At 43.0% G+C, this 18910-nt stretch overlaps 2 pseudogenes; one reads left to right on the top strand and one right to left on the bottom strand.

The window, feature by feature from the left end:
- Nucleotides 1-349: 349 nt before the first annotated feature.
- LOC118634881 lies at nt 350-7753 on the bottom strand (annotated as a pseudogene).
- Nucleotides 7754-9690: 1937 nt separating this feature from the next.
- Nucleotides 9691-10758, top strand: LOC118634943 (annotated as a pseudogene).
- Nucleotides 10759-18910: the final 8152 nt, after the last annotated feature.

Raw genomic sequence — 18910 nt, 5'->3', positions numbered from 1 at the left:
AAGCTACTAAGCAGGCATTGGCATTTCAGGACTTTATCTTATGGATGCTTACGAGAATGGAATCTCTTCTACCCAGACCTGACATCCTTTATGGTTCAAAATTAAAAGTTGGAGAGGGGTGGCAAGGTGGCTATTAAAAGAGCCCACCTAGCACCTATACCCTGGGATTGGGGCCCTGTTCCTGTCTAGTCCCTGGGAATATTTATATTTAATATATTTTATATAAATACATATAAATATAACATCTGAGGGGTTGCAGGAAAAAGGTAGGGGACTTGGCAAGAAGCCAGGACTAGAGGGGTTTGTTCAGGCCACTCAACCTAAACAGTCAGCACATTGACCTGAGCAGTCAGCACTTTGACTTCTTGTTGTCCTCCTTGGTTTTCTCCTCTTCTGAGCTTTTCTACTAAGTCTTTCTGTTTTTCAACCTCTGTTTTTTAATCTCTTGGCTTTTTTGAAGTTGGAAGAGTTCTTGTGACCACCTTCTCCCTCCTTACCAGAGTCAGAGAACTTCTCTCTCACAGGCAATTCGTTTGTTAGAGAAACGTATAGACATGCTCTTGTCAGGATCTCCTTGGTCCTCTCCGCCGCTCCCCTCTGGAGTGGCATCCTCAGCAGGCACTGCATTTAGACCCCAGGTGCATGGGACAGCATTCTCAGGTTCTCAAACACTTGCTGCTTGGTCCTCTCAAGGTATTTATACTTGTTCTTTTTTTTTTTAATTTTTATTGTTGAATGTAGAATGTATTACAGATGTTCCTCATTTTTCCCCCATTAACCCCCTCCCCCCTACTTTCGCCCCCTTCTGCCTTTTCCCACACTATTGTCTTTGTCCTTTGGTTATGCATATAAGTTCTTTGGTTTATTTCTTCCCACCCACCCCCCAACCCCTTTCCCTTTGAGGTTTGTCAGTCTAGCAATGAATTTGTACTTCTTGATCCCTTCACCTTTTTCACCCATTCCCCCAAGCCCCCTCCCATCTGGCAACCAACAAAATGTTCTCTGTATCTATGAGAATGTTTCTGTTCTGCCTGTTCATTTTGTTTGTAGATTCCATTGTTGCTACATATGTATTCATTGCCATTTTGTTTGTTCATATATTTTATCTTTTTCTTCAAAAAGACCCTTCAACATTTCATATAATAATGGTTTGGTGATGATGAACTCCTTTAGCTTTTCCTTGTCTGGGAAAGTCTTTATATGTCCATCGATTCTAAATGACAGCTTTGCAGGATACAGTAATCTTGGCTGTAGGTTCTTGCTTTTCATCACTCTGAATATTTCTTGCCACTCCCTTCTGGCCTGCAAAGTTTCTTTTGAGAAATCATCTGACAGTCTAATGTGAACTCCCTTGTAGGTAACTAGCTGCCTTTCTCTTGCTGCTTTTAAGACTTTCTCTTTGTCTTGAACCTTTTGCATTTTGATGATGTGTCTTGGTGTGGGCCTCTTGGGGTTCATCTTGTTTGGGACTCTCTGTGCTTCCTGGACTTGTATGTCTGTTTCCTTCACCAAGTTAGGAAAGTTTTCTGCCATTATTGTTTCAAACAGGTTTTCGATTTCTTGTTCTCGCTCTTCTCCTTCTGGCACCCCCAAGATGCAAATGTTGGCACGCTTGAAGTTGTCCCAGAGGCTCCTTACACTATCCTCATTTTTTGGGATTCTTTTTTTCTTTTTGCTGTTCTGATTGAGCGTTTCTTTGCTTCCTTATATTCCAAATCGATGTTTTGCTTCTTGGATTTACATGCTCTACTATTGAATCTGTGTAAATTATTCTTTATTTCAGTTAATGCCTCCTTCAGTTCTGACTGTGCATCCATCATTTCTGACTGGTCCTTTTTTATGCTCTTGAGGCCCTCACTAAGTTCACTGAGGTTCTCACTAAGTTCATTGAGCATCCTTATAAGCAGTATTTTGAACTCAGCATCTGTTAGGCTGCTCATCTCCATTTCGCTTAGTTCTTTTCTTGGGGTTTTGTTCTGTTCTTTCATTTGGGACCTGTTTCTTTGTCTCCTCATTTTGGCTCCCTCCCTGTGTTTGTTTCTATGTATTACTTAATGAGCGGTATGGGGCTAGCTGACACCAGATGCTGCTCGTTTGAAAGAATTTAGGAAAACCAGAAGCAGGCAGGATCCAAGACAGGCCAATCCTATGGTTAAGCAAGTGGCAACAGCTTGGGTGGGCCTGAGAGTTGGGTGGGGCGGAGCCTCAGGGAGTCACCAGGGTGGGACTACCAGTGTGAGCCAGGTTGCTGGAGTCCCAGATATGGCGGCTGTCTGCCACCTCAGGAAAGGGCTCACCAAAGAAACAAAGGCCTCTGACAGCACGTCTGTCCCGGAGAAAGCCCCCTCTCCAGCCCTCACTCCAGTGCCAAACAGCTCAGTTCTTCCCTGTATGTCTCTGGTGCCCCTCGAGTTGCCTCCCCTCCAAGCTTAAAGGGAGTGAGTCCAATAAGTCCCTGTGCAGGCCCTTTAAGGAGCTGCCTGGGGCTCCAGCCATGTCAGCTTCCCTGAGCCTCAGTTCCCGCTGGTTTTTCCAGCCAGAAGTGATGGGGATTCTCTTCCTGGCACTGGAACCCTGAGCGGGGCACCTGGTGTGGGACGGGGACCCCTCAGTCCTCAGGGAGGGCCTTCCCTGCCGAGGTGTCCTCCTGATTTTTATCCACCACACGTGGGTGTGGGACCAGCCCATCCGCCTCCGCCCCTCCTACCAGTCTGGATGTGGCTGCTTCTTTAATTCCATAGTTGTAGGACTTCCATTCAGCTTGTTTTCAGGCGGTTTTGAATGATGGTTGTTCTGTAATTTAGTTGTAACTTCGATGTGGTTGTGGGAAAACGCAATACCGTGTTTACCTACGCCGCCATCTTTATTTGTGTTCTTGTTAGTCATATTGGAAGCACTGATGTAAAGTGTGAAATCTGGTCCAAAGTATTTGAAGTAGTCACTGTTTGGACACTCATCAGGAATTTCAGTGTCCAGGGCCATGGTTGTTTTGTATGTCTAGCACTGGACAACATTTCGAGTGATGTAGCCACCTCCTCCTAGCATCAGCATAGGCCTGTTAGAGCTCTTCACAAATTCCACACACGTGGCATGCCCTTTGAGGGTCAGATGGAAGCAACCTAACTGATCCCCAGACAGGAAGTCGGAGCCACACTGTAAGACAACCTCACTGGGATGGATCACCTCCATTACTTTAGATATGACCATCTTGAAAGTGGCTTCATAGAACTTGTCATCAATCCCATCTCAAAGCAAGTAGTCAATAGCATAATACTTGCCTTTGCCAGCCCCAATATCCCATAGGTCCCTCGTTCCTGGGAAGTACTCTCCATATTTATGACCCAGTCTGTGGTACAGAAGGCCTCTTCCACACCATCACCGTGGTGAATAACAACGTCAATACATAGCACCCTCAGTTCCAGGGTGGCCAAGACAATATCAATAACATAGCAGAAGCCAGATGCCTCAAACTTCTTTGCATGGTGCAGGCCCCCAGCTCAGTTCACAGCACTTGCCACAAAGCCACCAGTAGCTACCTGGCAGAACTGAAACAGGCCATCAGGTACTGACGGTCCTCGTCAACACAGGATCACTGCATCTGCTTGCTGTACTCATACATGTTATCTGGGTGGATGGAGCACAAGAATTTTATGCAGTCATCACTGTGGTACTTGGTCATCTCTTCAGCATTGGCTTTGTGAGGGCGATAGATTACCATTTTTTAGTAGAGACCATAGTTAAGTAGCAAATTGTGAGTCATGCAGATTTGGTGAGGCTTCATTGGGTGACCTTGTCCATAACAGTAATTTCCAACATCCTCTCATAGTAGTAGTAACAGACTTTCCTCCTGGTGCCCTGAGTCTGCACCACCTTGTTTGCCTCCTTTCCCTCCCATTCATCTGGCTGGTACTGTGAATTTTCATAAGGAATATATATTTGGTCTTCCCATTTCAGGCACAGAGCTCCTAAAACCCTTGGAATTTCCTAAATGATAAGAGCAAGAAAAGTGTCTTTTATTATGTTAATGAGATGACTTTTGGAAAGCCCCTAGGTCATCTAAGAATGGGGGGAGGGGGGGCTGGTTGCTAGAGGAGCCAACCTGGTTAGAGGGCTGGAACTTTCAGCCTCACCCCCCTGTCCTCTGGGGAGGAGAGACGGACTGGAGGTTGGATCAGTCACCAATGGCTAATGAGTTCATCAATCCCGCATATGTAATGAAAACTCCATAAAAATCCAGAAGGACTGGAAGCTTCCAGGTTTGTGAACACATGGAGATTGGGGAGAGTGGCATTGGGAGAAGTCAGGGAATCTCCAGCCTTCTCCCCACACCTCGTCCTGTGTATCTCTTCCATCTGGCTGTTCCTGAGTTATATACTTTTATAATAAACCGCTGTTCTAGTAAGCAAAATAGTTCTGTGAGTTCTGTGAGATGCTCTAGCAGAATGTCTTCTGCATCAAATTTCTTCTCTCCTTTCTTTCTGGGACTTCAATGATTGGGGTGCATGCAGAAAGTAACCAATCCGTATGTCTCTCTCACACTGATGTTTCTCTCTCTCTCTCTTTCTCTTCCCCTCCTTCCCTTCCACTCTCTCCAAAAAACAATGGAAAAAATATTTTTGGGTGAGGATTAACAAAAAAAAATTTTTAGCCCCGGCAGATTTCAGCATTGGTCCACGGACCAAAGAGTCGTGGGTTCAATTCCAGTCAAGGGCACGTGCCTCAGTTGCAGTTCAGTGCCCTGCCCTGGTCAGGGTCATGCAGAGGCAACCAGTCGATGTGTCTCTCTCACATAGATGTTTCTCTCTTTCTCTCTCTCCCCCTCCCACACTATCTGAAAAAAAAATTTTTATACACTCTCTTCCACCTGTTTGCTTGGAACCCAGCCACCATGCTGTGAGGAAGCCCAAGCCAATGGCAGGGCCATGTGTGGGTATTTCAGCTGATAACCAGCATTAACCACTGGATGTGTGAGTAAGGAAGCCTTCAACGTGACTCCAGTTCCAGTCCCAACCTGAATATAATATTGAAAGACCCCAAGTGAGAACCACCTCGCCCTGGTAAACCCCAGAACCATTAGAGATCATAACAAAATATTGTCAACATTTTAAGCCTCCAAGTGCCTGTGATTTGTTAGTAGGTACCCAGAACAGATTTTGGCACCAAGACTGGAGTGCTGCTGAAACAAAAAACAAAAACATGTGGCATTGGCTTTGGGACCGGGTGTTGGGCAGAAGCCTAAAGGGCGTAAGGAGGATGTTAGTGAGGGCTTACAGGAGAGTAAGAAAAATGTTCTCAGAGTCTAGAGGAAAATAATTATATAGGCAGGGGAAATTTTGTTACGTATCTAGTATTGTTATGTTGTCCCCTTCAGTAACAGGAAAGTGAGAAATTTATTTAATAAACTCAATAATCTAAGGAGGTTTCTAGGGAAAATATTGAAAATACCACCTGAGAAACTTCTGGTCAAAATGGCGGTGTAGCTAAATGCTGTACTCACCTCCTCCTCCTACAACCACATCAAAATTACAGCTAAACTACAGAACAACCGTCATTCAGAACCCTCTGACATTGAGCTGAATGGAAGTCCTACAACTACGGAATTAAAGCAGCAGCCACATCCAGACTGGTAGGAGGGGCGGAGGCCGACGGGCTGGTCCCACACCCACGTGTGGCGGATAAAAATCAGGAGGACACCTCGGCTGGGAAGGTCCTCCCTAAGGAGTGAGGGGTCCCTGTCCTTAACCAGGCCCCCAGCTCAGGGTTCCAGTGCCAGGAAGAGAAGTCCCATAACTTCTGGCTGGAAAAACCAGTGGGAACTGAGGCTCAGGGAGGCTGAGGCTGCGGGAACCCCAGGCAGCTCCTCTTAAAGGGCCCGGACTTACTCGGACTCGCTCCCTCTGAGCTCCAGCATGGGGGAGGCAGCTTGAAAGGCACCAGAGACATATGGGGAAGAACTGAGTTGTTTGACATTGGGGCGAGAGCTGGAGGGGCAGCTTTCTCTCAGACAGACATGTTGCTGGAGGCAAGTTGTTCCTTCAGTGAGCCCTTCCCTGGGGCGGCAGACTGGCGCCATATGTGGGACTCCAGCAACCTGGCTCACACTGTTTGCTCTGCCCTGGTGATTCCCTGAGGCCCCGCCCCACCCAACTTTCAAGCCCACCCAAGCTGTTGCCAGTGGCTTTTTCATAGAAGTGGCCCAACTGTGTGGGGTCATGCTTCAGATTTTCCTAAAATCTCTCAAGCAGAATCTGGTCTCAGTGAGCCCCATACCTCCCGCTAGTGGCCCCAGGCCCAGCACTAGTAGCAGCCAGCCTTGGTTCATAGCTTGGCCTTGCCTGGACACCTTCAAACTCAGCACAAGAAGCAGCCATCTGCAGATAACTTTGTAGCTTATGCCTGGTATCCCGGGTAGAACACAGGCAGTGGCTGACCTTGGCCTGCACCTCCTTGGAGGCCCCAGAGCCAACACACCCAGCTGACAGCTTCAGACCACATCAAAGCACCACCACCCAACCACCTCCACAAGTGACACTCAAGAAGTGGAATCAGTGGATACCAGAGCCTTGCTGATGTAAATCTTGCACTGTGTGGTGGGCCCCTGCACAGCTGATCCTCCAAGGTGGTCAGAGGTCAGTGATCAGTGGTCACAGCCAGTCCTTGCAGCTGATCGACCTGGGAGTAAATCCCTGCCATTGATGTACCAACTGCAATCAAGACTCAATTACAAGTGAAGGGTGTACAGTCCACATGGGGGGTGTACCTCAAGTTCCCAGGTGGGGTGATCAAGGAGGTTGTGCCACTGGACCCTACAGAACACCTACTATAATAGACCGCCCTACCAAACCTAGGAAAGATAGTAGCTCTAATACATAGAAACAAATACAGGGAGACAGCCAAAATGAGCAGACAAAGAAACATGTCCCAAATAAAAGAACAAGCCCTGGCCGGTTTGGCTGAGCGGTTAGAGCGCCGGCCTGCAGTCCAGAGAGACCCAGGTTTGGTTCCCGCTAAGGGCACGTATCTCGGTTGCAGTTTTTCCCCGGCCCTGGTTGGGTCGGCAACCACTCGATGTGTCCCTTTCACGTCGATGTTTCTCTCTCTCTCCCCCTCCCACTCTATCTGAACAAAAAATGGAAAAATTTCCTCGGTTGAGGATTAAAAAATAAATAAAAAGAACAAAACAAAACTCCAGAACAAGCACTAAACAAAATGGATATAAGCAATCTAACAGATGCAGAGTTCAAAACACTGCTTATAAGGATGCTCAAGGAACTTAGTGAGGACCTCAAGATCATAATAAAGGACCAGTCAGAAATGAAGAATGCACTTACTGAAATAAAAATGTAATTTACAGGGGCCACACCAGAGTAGCTCAATGGATTGAGGGTCATCCCATGGACTGAGAGGTCCCAGTTCAATTCCCAGTCAGGGCACAAGGCCAGGCTGTGGGTTTGATCCTCAGTAGGGGGCGTGTATGAGGCAGCTTATTGATGTTTCCCTCTCACATCAATGTTTCTAGCTCTCCCTTCCTCTCTCTCTAAAAATTAAATAAAAACCTATTTTTAAAAATAATAATAACTTACAGGGGATCAATAGTGGAGTAAGTGAAGCCAAGAAGCAAACCATCAATTTGGAATATAAAGAAGCAAAAAACACCCAATCAGAACAGCAAAAAGAAAAAAGAATCCAAAAAAAATGAGGAGAGTGTAAGGAGCCTCTGGGACAATTTCAAGTGTACCAACAGTCCCGTCATGGAGGTACCAGAAGGAGAAGAGAGAGAGCAAGAAATTGAAAACCTATTTGAAAAAATAATGACAGAAAACCTCCCTAACTTGGTGAAGGAAGCAGACATACAAGTACAGGAAGCACAGAGAGTCACAAACAAGATGAACCCAAAGAGGCGCACACCAGGATACATCATCAAAATGCAAAAGGTTCAAGACAAAGAAAGAATCTTGAAAGCAGCAATAAAAAAAAGTAGTTAGTTACTCACAAGGGAGCTCCCATAAGACAGTCAGTTGATTTCTCAAAAGAAATTTGGCAGGCCAGAAGGGAGTGGCAACAAATATCCAAAGTGATGAAAAGCAAGGACCTACAACCAAGATGACTCTATCCTGCAAAGCTATCAATTAGAATCAATGAACATATAAAGAGCTTCCCACACAAGAAAAAGCTAAAGGAGTTAATTACCACCAAACCAGTATTATATGAAATGTTGAAGGGTCTTCTTGAAGAAGGTAAAAAATATAAATAATAAAATGGCAATAAATACAAACCTATGCACAATTGAATCTACAAACAAAATGAACAAGCAAAACAGAAACAGACTCATACAGAGAACTCTTTGTTAGTTGCCAGATGGGAGGGGGGTTGGGGAGTGGGCACAAAAGGTGAAAGGATTAAGATGTACAAATTTGGCCCTGGCCGGTTTGGCTCAGCGGTTAGAGCATCGGTCTGTGGTCCGGAGAGTCCCGGGTTCGGTTCCCGCTAAGGGCATGTACCTCGGTTGCAGTTTGTCCCGGCCCTGGTTGGTTGTGCGGGTGGCGACCACTCGATGTGTCCCTCAGGACATTTTAAGAAAAGCATGTTCTGAAAACTAAGCCAAAGGTGTAACTATAAAATTATTTTTTAAAACCTCACAAAGATCTAAGGTGGTGCTTCAATCAGACAAAGGCCTTTAAGGATCTCAAAGGTATATCTAGCAAAATTTCTCTATCAAAACAATAGGGCTCTTAAGAATTTTCAGGACAAGAAGTCCAAGCTAGAGAAGGGGTTATTGCAAATAAATTTATATATGGATTTTTGTCTAATAGGTTGTATTATAATGGATACATACAATACCCACAGGTTTTAAAACATATATACAAACTTGGCCCTGGCCAGGTAGCTCAGTTGGTTAGAGCGTTGTCCTGATATGCCAAGGTTGTGGATTCGATTTCAATTCAGAGTACATACAACCAATGAATACATAAATAAATGGAACAACAGCCCAGCCAGTGTAGCTCAGTGGTCGAGCATCGACCCATGCACCAAAAGGTCACTGGTTGCGTTCCCAGTCAGGGCACATGTCCAGGTTGTAGGCTAAAGCCCCAGTAGGGAGCATGCAGGAAGTGACCAATTGATGTTCTCTCTCATCGATGTTTCTATCTCTCTCTCATTCTCCTTTCCTCTCTCTCTAAAATCAATAAAGAAAAAGAAAAAAATTTTTTAATAAATAAATGGAACAAATCAATGTCTCTCTCTCTCTCTCTCTCACCAACCCCCTCCTTTACTTTTTCTCTCTAAAATAATTTTTTTTTAAATTTAATTTAGCTCAGCTGGTGTGGCTCAGTGGTTGAGCGTCGACCCATGCACCAAGAGGTTACCAATTCAATTCCTGGTCAGGGCACATGCCCAGGTTGTAGGCCAAATCCCCAGTGGGGAGCATGCAGGAGGCAGCCAATCGATGTTCCCTTTCATCAATGTTTCTATCTCTCTCTCTCCCTTCCTCTCTCTAAAATCAATAAAGAAAAAAATAAAAATAAATTTTAATATATATAGAAGCTTGAATTGAAAGGAACAAAAACAACACAAACAGAAAAGAGAACTTTAGACCTGCAAACTTCTATGGACAAGAATCAAGCTGTGTGGGGGAGGCTGTCCCTACCTGCTGCCAGCTGAGGCTGCCCAGGTGCCCCAGTCCACAGATTCATGATATTCTGCCATTTCTTGCAAAAACAGCAGCCAATGATGATGTCCTGAAGAAACTAGAACAGAAAGGTGCGGAGGCTGATCAAATTATTGAATATCTTAAAGAGAAAGTTGCTCTTCTTATGGAAAAAAGCAATTTTGCAGGCAACTTTGAAAGAAGAGAAAAAATTTTGAGTTAAAAATGCTCAATTGAAGAAAGAAATTGAAGAATTAAAGCAAGAGCTAATTCAGGCAGAATTTTAAAATGGAGTGAAACAGATACCATTTCCATCTGGTAATTCACTGCAAGCTAATTTCACAGTTTCTGAAAATGTGATACAGTCTATACTAATCACAACCATATTTGCTGGTGCCAAAGAACAGGTAAAAAGAGGAGAAGGAGAAGAAAAGAATATATGCATAACAGTGTGGTGAAGGGGGGGGCTAGTGTGGGAAGGACGGTATCAATGGGGGGGAAAGGAGGGACATCAATAATAAAAATTAGTTTCTTTAAAAGAATAAGAAAGGAAAGTGAAAGAGGAACTTGAAAGGAGAGGAAAAAAACAGCAATCAATAACAGGGAGTGCTGACCCTAAACCAATAGATGTTTCCAGTCTGGATCTTTGAATTGGTTATATCATCACTGCTAGAGAACACTCTGATGCAGATTCTTTGTATGTAGAAAAAGTGGGTATTAGAGAAGCAGTCCCAAGAACAGCTGTCAGTGGCCTGGTAAATCATGTTCCTCTTGATCAGATACCAAATCAGATGGTGTTTTTACTTCGTAACCTAAAACCTGCAAAGAAGAAGGGAATATTATCTCAAGCAATGGTGATAAGGGCTAGCTCCCCAGAGAAAGTTGAAATCTTGGCACCTCCTACTGGGTCTGTTCTTGGAGACAGAATTACTTTTGATGCTTTTCCTGGAAAGCCTGACAAGGAGTTGAATCCTAAGAAGAAGATTTGGGAGTAGATCCAATCTGACCTTTACATTAATGACGAGTGTGTGACTATATACAAAGGAGCTCCCGTTGAGGTGAAAGGGAAGGGAGTGTGTAGTGCTCAAACTACGACCAGCAGAATAAAATAAAATTTGAAAAAATAAAGAATCGGGCTAAGAAAACTAGTCACCTACAAACATGGGCTACAGTTTATTTTTATTTTTTTTAAGTGAAGGATAGTTTAGAAGAGGAAGAGCCTAGAGCAGCAGTTCTCAACCCGTGGGTTGCAACCCCTTTGGGGATCGAACAACCCTTTCACAGGGGTTGCCTAAGACATAACAGTAGCAAAATTACAGTTATGAAGTAGCAACAAAAATAATTTTATGGTCGGGGGTCACCACAAAGAGGAACTGTATTCAAGGGTCACGGCATTAGGAAGGTTGAGAACCACTGGCCTAGAGGATAAAACCAAAAGCCACAGTGAATTCACAGGCAGTAGAACTAAACCAAATCAAGTAGCTACACCTGAGAAACCATACCTACATCTACATGTGGATGAGATCCTAGACTTCAAACTGATGCTATAATGGAATGGGACTTGGGGAAGGGGTTGAGTGTACTTTGCATGTGGGAAGCATGTGACTTGTGATCAAAAGATAGACTGTGTCCGGCCGGTGTGGCTCAGTGGTTGAGCTTCGACCCATGCACCAAGAGGTCGTAGGTTCAATTCCCAGTCAGGACACAAGCCCAAGTTGTGGGCCCAATCCTCATTGGGGGACATGCAGGAGGCAGCCAATCAATGTTCTCTCTCATCAATGTTTCTATCTCTCTCTCCCTCTCACTTCCTCTTTCTCTAAAATCAATAAAGGAAAAAAAATTTTTTTAAGATGGACTGTGACAGACTGTATTTTCAAAATATTTCCACAATAATAAATAACATCCCACATGCTCTTTTGTAAGAATGACGCTCGTCTCATCAAATGGTGGAATCTAGATCCCCTTTCTTGTGTCTTGCCTGGACTTCTGTGACCACCTGAACCAACAGACTATGATAGACATGATGCAATGTGACTTCCAAGGCTAGAATAAATGCCATGCTATTCCTTGCATCTTGTTATCTTGGGCTACTTGCTCCTAGAACCTAGCCACCATGCATTGAGGAAAGCCAGGCCACATGAAGAGGCCACACATAGATATTCTGGCCAACAGCCTGAACTTGAAATACCAGTCAACAGGCATTATCAACCACCAGACACGGTGAATGGAGAAGCCTTTAAGATGACTCCTGCCTCAGCCACTGTCTAACTACAATTACAGGAGATTCCCTAAGGGAGAGTAACAGCTGAACCACCAGAACTGTAAAAGATAACAATAAATGATTGTTAGTGTTTGTTTTAAGACACTAAGTTCATGTTTAAGTCACTGAGTTAATCTTTTAAGACACTAAGTCCATATTTAAGTCACTGAGTTAATCTTTTAAGACACTAAGTTTACGTTTAAGTCACTAAGCTAATCTTTTAAGACGCTAAGTTCATGTTTAAGTCACTAAGTTTTGGGATGATTCATTATCACAATTGATCATTGGAACAACATGCAGAAGCCAAGGAAAGGAAGGAGAAGAAGACATGGAGGTAAGAGCTAACCCAGTCTTTGTAGCAGAAAGTGTTGACAGAGATGACAGGCCCCTAGCCTTATAAGAGACAAAACTATACAGGCACAGGCATATAGGGAGCAAACTGCATATGTCCAACCAATGGCGTTCTGCTTTGTGGATGTCTATATATAGGCGGCACCTCTAGCAAATCCAGTATGGAAAATAAAATTTAAAAAAAAAAAAAACAAAAAAAACAAGAAAAACACAAGCTAGATATACTACTAATTCTTAGTTCTCCATTGTCCAAGTCACCCTTAACTGAATTTTTTTCCAGCCTCCATCCAACATGAACAAATATATCACTATCAGAGATATATGCTGACAAAGGTAGTATAGATTTTGCAGAGGAGATATCACAGAGAAGAGTTGAAACACTTTAACCCATTTCTAAACAACCATGAAGAACCAGGAAATAACACCTAAAAATGGGCCACAGAAAAGGGTTCTGTCCAACACTTTGAGAGGCAAGAAGGGGAGTATTGGGCTGAGTTAGATGAGGGGTCATAAGTAAATATTGTGTCCTGTCTCCTCACCTACCTCTCAGGGAAAGAATTTGTGTAGTAATCTTGTGATAAATAATATTTTTTCAGGCCCTGGCTGGTGTGGCTCAGTTGGTTGGGCATCATCCCATGCACCAAAAGGTCACTGGTTCAATTCCCCGTCAAGGCAAATGCCAGGGCTGTGGATTGGATCCCTGGTGGAGGGCATGCTGGAGGCAGCCAATTAATGTTTCTTTCTCATGTTGATGTTTCTCTCTCTCTCTCCCTCTCCTTCCTCTCTCTCTAAAATCAATAAAAACATTTTGAAAACATATTTTCATATTTATATGCATATATACATAACCAATGAACACAGACAATAATGTTGGGAAGTCAGGAGGGGTCAATGGGGAAAAGGCAGGGAACATCTATAATTCCTTCAACAATAAAAATTTTAAAATAAAAATTTTAAAAAATGAAATAATTTTTCAGGAGAGGACATAACAGGGTAAAGGGGTGAATATTTTATTCTTTTGGCAGCTGCATGAATTCTTCATAGGGAATTACTCAAGAGGGTACATTCAGACTATAAGTCCACAGGTTTTTAAAGAAGTCTTGAGAAGAACTTTGAATATATCCAAACCTTGGAATTTGGAGGGTAGTTCATGTAATTACAGCATAAAATACAAAAGACCAGGAGATTTCAACAGACTTCCAGACTACATATAGATCACAAAATAAATAAATTAATAAACAGATAAATTAATAAATAATTACAGTAGTTATTGACACCTTCCCTCTCTTTAAAAAAAAATTTAAATATGTTTTTATTGATTTTAGAGAGAGGAAGGGAAAGGGAAAGAGAGAATCACTGATGAGAGAGAACTATCTATCAGCTGCCTCCTGCACGCCCCCTACTGGAGATCAAGCCCACAACCAGGGCATGTGCCCTGACCAGGAACTGAGCTGGTGACCTCTTGGTCAACTGAGCCACACCAGCCAGGGAAACTCTTTTCCTCTCTTAATTTTTATGGTTAGAAAATACATTTATTGTTTGAAATTCAGGCTATTTTTAGCTCAAAACCTTTCAAAATCATAAGAAAGTTACATATTCAACTACAGGATGTTAAGCTGAGACTTAAAGCTGATATCTAATGACTGGGTCTCTTGATTAAAAAAAAAAAAAGAGGTACAGAGATTTGTAAAAACAAAATAATCTGACCCTATATTTTATTATAGAAGACAATCTAATTTTAAAATCATCATACATTTAAAGGAAAACAATCAAGTGCCAATCAAAGATGCATAGTTATTTTTTTTAATTAATGGGGAAAATTCAACTGAACAACATGAAAACTTGTAGGACTATGTGAATATTGCTGGGCCAACTTAGAGACAGAATAAAATTCTTCATTCAGAATACAAAAATGTAGGAAAACATAAACTAGAGTAAGAAGCTGGCTTCCATAGTCTGGTGTGTGTGAAAATGTGTCTAGTAGATTCAGAGAGTACTCCTCAAAAGGACAGGAGTGGCGATGTGTCATTTGATGCCTCTTGAACCTCCTGCAGCTCTTCAGTGGGCTTCATGGTCAGCTGATTGTGAAGAACTTTCCGGGCTCACTAGGATCTACAGATTCTCAAGGCTCTTGATTCTTTTTCAGTCAATATCACTTCAGATTTTCAAGGAAACAGGAAAACCTGAGGCTCTGTGGGCTGCAGACAACCATGACTCCAGCCTTGGTGTAACTAGGCAGTCCACCGGCTGGGTGGGGCTGAGGAAGATGTTGTTGTTAATTTCAGAACTCCAGAATTCTTTTTAAATCCCAAGTGTCTTACGCAAGAGTAAAGTCTAGCAAATGATTATATTTTTAAATGCCTTGTAGAAAATCCTTGAATTATTTTAAATTAAAAGCAACACTAGGTGGATTGGATAAATTGATAAGCATTGGTACCTTTATGTTTACAGAAATAGATTGACTAAAATATTAAATACCTCAAAGAAATAATGCAACAAGTGGGGTAGATTTATTTTATTTTGGTTTTGTCTTTCTAATTTTGTCTTTAAATAGAATGGTTAGATATAGAGAAGTCAATAAATTAGATTTCTTTCTGACACTATCTAATGAGTAAAATCCGTGTGTGTGTGTGTGTGCGCGCGCGCACACGACATATATAAATTCAATTATATTCAGGACATAATCTAAACTCTTAGATGCAAGAATTATTTGTAATATTGGCTCAAACTGTGTATATGCTCAGAATGAAGTTATTGGCATTTTGGTCATTTGTAAGTGATAATATAATAAGCTTAAACTTGACTGTAATGCATTATGAAAACAAAGTTTCTGAGAAACTTGGATTAGAGACTTGGAAAGGGACATACAAATTTTGGAAACTCCAGAACCTGAGTAAACAGCAGCTAGGAAATATCCTAATGAAATTCCAAGTAACATGGTGTTATTTGAAAAATAATATTTAATCTTGCAAACAATTTACAAAGAATTAGATGTTTTCAGTTCAGTTCATTCCCTTTGGGATTAATACAGGGTGTGGATTTAAAAGTGAAGGAAGTAAGAAGCTTGACCTATCTATGACATTCTGAATATGTGACTGGAATGTTGGAAATACCTTGGACTCTATATAAGATAACCTGAGCCAGAAAACTTTAAGAGACTAGATTAAGAAATGCAGCCCGGGCTGGTTTGGCTCAGCGGTTAGACCGTTGGCCTGGGGTCTGGAGAGACCCAGGTTCGGTTCCTGCTAAGGGCACGTACCTCAGTTGCAGTTTGTCCCCGGCCCTGGTTGGGTTGTGTGGGTGGCGACCACTCGATGTGTCCCTTTCACATTGATGTTTCTCTCTCTCTCTCTCCCTCCCACTCTATCTGAACAAAATATCAAAAAATGTCCTCGGGTGAGGATAAAAAAAGAAGAAATGCAAATTTAGCCCTGGCCATTTGGGCTCAGCAATTAGAGCATCGGCCCATGAACCAGAAAGTCCAGGGTTTGGTTCCCACTAGGGGCACGTATTTTGGTTGCAGTTTGTCCCCGCCCTGGTTGGGGTCATGTGGGTGGCAACCACTCGATGTGTCTCTCTCACGTCGATGTTTCTCTCTCTCTCTCTCCCTCCCGCTCTATTTGAAGATAAATGCAAAAATGTCCTTGGGTGTGGATTAAAAGAAAAAAGAAATGCAAATTTAAATGTTATAAATGTTCTAACTGAAGACAGAGTATGTTAACAGGGAGAGGAGCCTGAAGAACAAGAGTAGGTCAGGTCACACATTCATCAGGATATCTGACAAATGTCATCATCTGAAATGCCTGTGAGGAGACAGACGGGCAAGGGTCTTGTGCCAGGAACATTTCTAACACATTCTCAACTTTAGAATTTTCTATTCAGGGATTGGATAAAAAACACTTAACTGACTGGAATATCTCTGCCACTGACTTATGCTGGTGCCTTTGGGATTAATGCACAGAAGATTGCATCCCATTCCACAAGGGCCTAGACTTCTACTGCAGGATGACTACATCCAAAGGGAGCTGCTTCACAAGGCCATGCTAACCTGGAGGGAGGCTTCCAGTGGCCTGCCACAGAGCTCTCTCAGTCTTGTAGACATCAACTTCAACTGATAAGAAAGTTTTATCTTGGTGCTTCTGACAGTCTTGTTTCCCAAGTCCCAGATAGTTCCCGGTTTAGTTCTCATAAGACTCAGACTGAGCCGAAGCACACACACCGCAGTGCAATCCCTCTGATCTGTGGTTCGTGAGCATAGAAGGGAGGGATCTCAAGAACTGGAGCACTCTTGCCCAGTGTACCTCCCTCCCCATAGTGAAGAGCAGAGTATGGCTCAAGGATGGAACAAGGAATAGGGTTGTATAGAGGTCCCTACTGCTTGCCTCAAACACAGAGCACACACTATGCAAAATAAACATACAAAAGTCTGGCATCAGCCATTTTACTCCCAAAATGATACATTCATCCACTCTATACTTTTCCTGAGAAAGCTGGCCTTTCTACCCAGGATGAGGACACTACTCAGTGCAAAGGGAGATTGCAAATGCTTCCAAAAAATGGATGATCAAACACAACTTTAGCTCCATCTCTCCTAATGACACTATAATGCCAGCAGTGAAATTATTTTTAACATATAAACCCACAAGAATAAAGACAGCAGGAGAATCACAACTACAGATGAGAAATCTCAACAAATGTTGTCACCTGGAAGCAATAAGGTAATAACAGCATTAATAGATTAGATAAAGATGAAAAACTATCCCTGGCCAGTGTGGCTCAGTTAGTTGGAGCATTATCCTATACACCAAAAGGTGGTGGGTGGGTTCAATTCCCAGTCAGGGCACGTGCGGGAGGCAATCGATCAATGTTTCCCTCTCTCTCTCTCTCTCTCTTTCTCTCTCACACTTCCTCTCTCTAAAATCAATGAGAAATATGAACAATTAGTTGCATAGAGCAGGTCAGAGCTGGGGTTATAAAACTCCAACAAGCCAATTCTTGACACAGGATCCTGTAGTTACCTCTGAAGGTACCAGTGCAAAAGAGGACTGGACACTGGAGAATTTGCTGAAAGTCCTTAAAGGCAGCAGATCGTATCCCCCAGTCTGCACAGCCAGGCAACTGCCTCTGCCCAACCCTGGAGGACAAGTAAAGTTCACTTCCTAGGAACACCAGGCGTGACTGAGGGCCAGGGTGTAATTTTATGCTGAAAACAACATACTGGGCAGGGGAATTCCCAGCTCCTCACCCATTCAAGCTTCAAATATCACCCTTCCAAGCTTCCAATGACGGACATTTGTTAACATCTCATCTGCTGTCTTTATTCTTTCGGTTTGATATGCAGGGCGGGGCAAAAGTAGGTTTACACTTTTGTTTTGTTTTTTCTTTATTGATTTTTTTTAGAGAGAGAGGAAGGGAGGGAGAAAGAGAAACATTGATGAGAGAGAACATTGATTGTTCGCCTCCTGCATGTCCTCCACTGGGGATCAGGCCCATAACCTGGGCATGTGCCCTGACCAGGAATCGAACCGACAACCTCTTGGTGCATGGGTCGACACTCAAACACTGAGCCACACTGGCTGGGCGGTTTACAGGTTTTTGTATGGAAAATAATACAATAAATAATAATACTTGGCCCTGGCCGGTTTGGCTCAGCGGTTAGAGTGTCAGCCCGCAGACCAGAGAGTCCCAGGTTCGGTTCCTGCTGAGGGCACATACCTCAGTTGCAGTTTGTCCCCAGCCCCAGTTGGGGTTGTGTGGGTGGCAACCAGTCAATGTGTCTCTCTCACATCAATGTTTCTCTCTCTCTTTCTCTTCCTCCCTCTCTTCCTCCCGCTCTATCTGAAGATAAATGCGAAATAATAATAATAATAATAATAATAATAATAACAACAACACAAGAATAAACTGTGTTTCACATACTCACAACTGCAAACCTACTTTTGCCCCACCCTGTATGAAACACTAGCAGCCAGATGAGATAAACAAGAGATAAGAGGACTCCTGTTTGGGGAAACTGAGCATGACCAAGTGAAATAACCTATAGAATAGCATTTGAAGTCCTCCCACAAAACAGTCAGGTCCCCGCCTGATCACCCTCAGCAAAGCTCTTCAGTATAAAGGTCCCACTGATGCACACAGACTTTCCAGTAAGCATCTCATAGGGCCTTGCTTTAAAAATTAAAGGTAGCCAAGCATCACCAGATGTTTGAAGAAAGCTTCTAATGTTAAATACAGGGCCCAAACACAAAGGAAACTTGTAGAGAAGAGAGATAAGAGGGAAATGAAGAAAACATGTTTTAAAGATGAACCCCAAGAGGCCCACACCAAGACACATCATCAGACACATTAAAAGAGATGTAAGAGATGAGATTGCAGCCAGGAAGCCATTTTTTAATGAACATTCGGAGAATAAGGGTGAGCCCTTGATAATAAAAATTCGATAGCAGAAATTAAAATTTCAAAAGAAGGTTGGAGAAGGAGTTAATGAAATCTCCCAGAAAAAGACAAAGAAAGATTTTCTGAAGGCGAGAAGGGGTGGGGGCAAGGGGTAGAGGTAAGGAAAACTTGTAAAATAAATAAGAACATTTTCTGGAACTGATAGAATTAGTTCCAGATTGATACAGCCCACCAAGTGCCAACAAAATGACATAGCA

Source organism: Molossus molossus, unplaced genomic scaffold (assembly GCF_014108415.1).
Source record: "Molossus molossus isolate mMolMol1 unplaced genomic scaffold, mMolMol1.p scaffold_m16_p_19, whole genome shotgun sequence".
Classification (NCBI taxonomy): Eukaryota; Metazoa; Chordata; class Mammalia; order Chiroptera; family Molossidae; genus Molossus; species Molossus molossus.
Note: the sequence above shows the minus strand (reverse complement) of the source record. Positions and strands in the feature narration are given on the sequence as shown.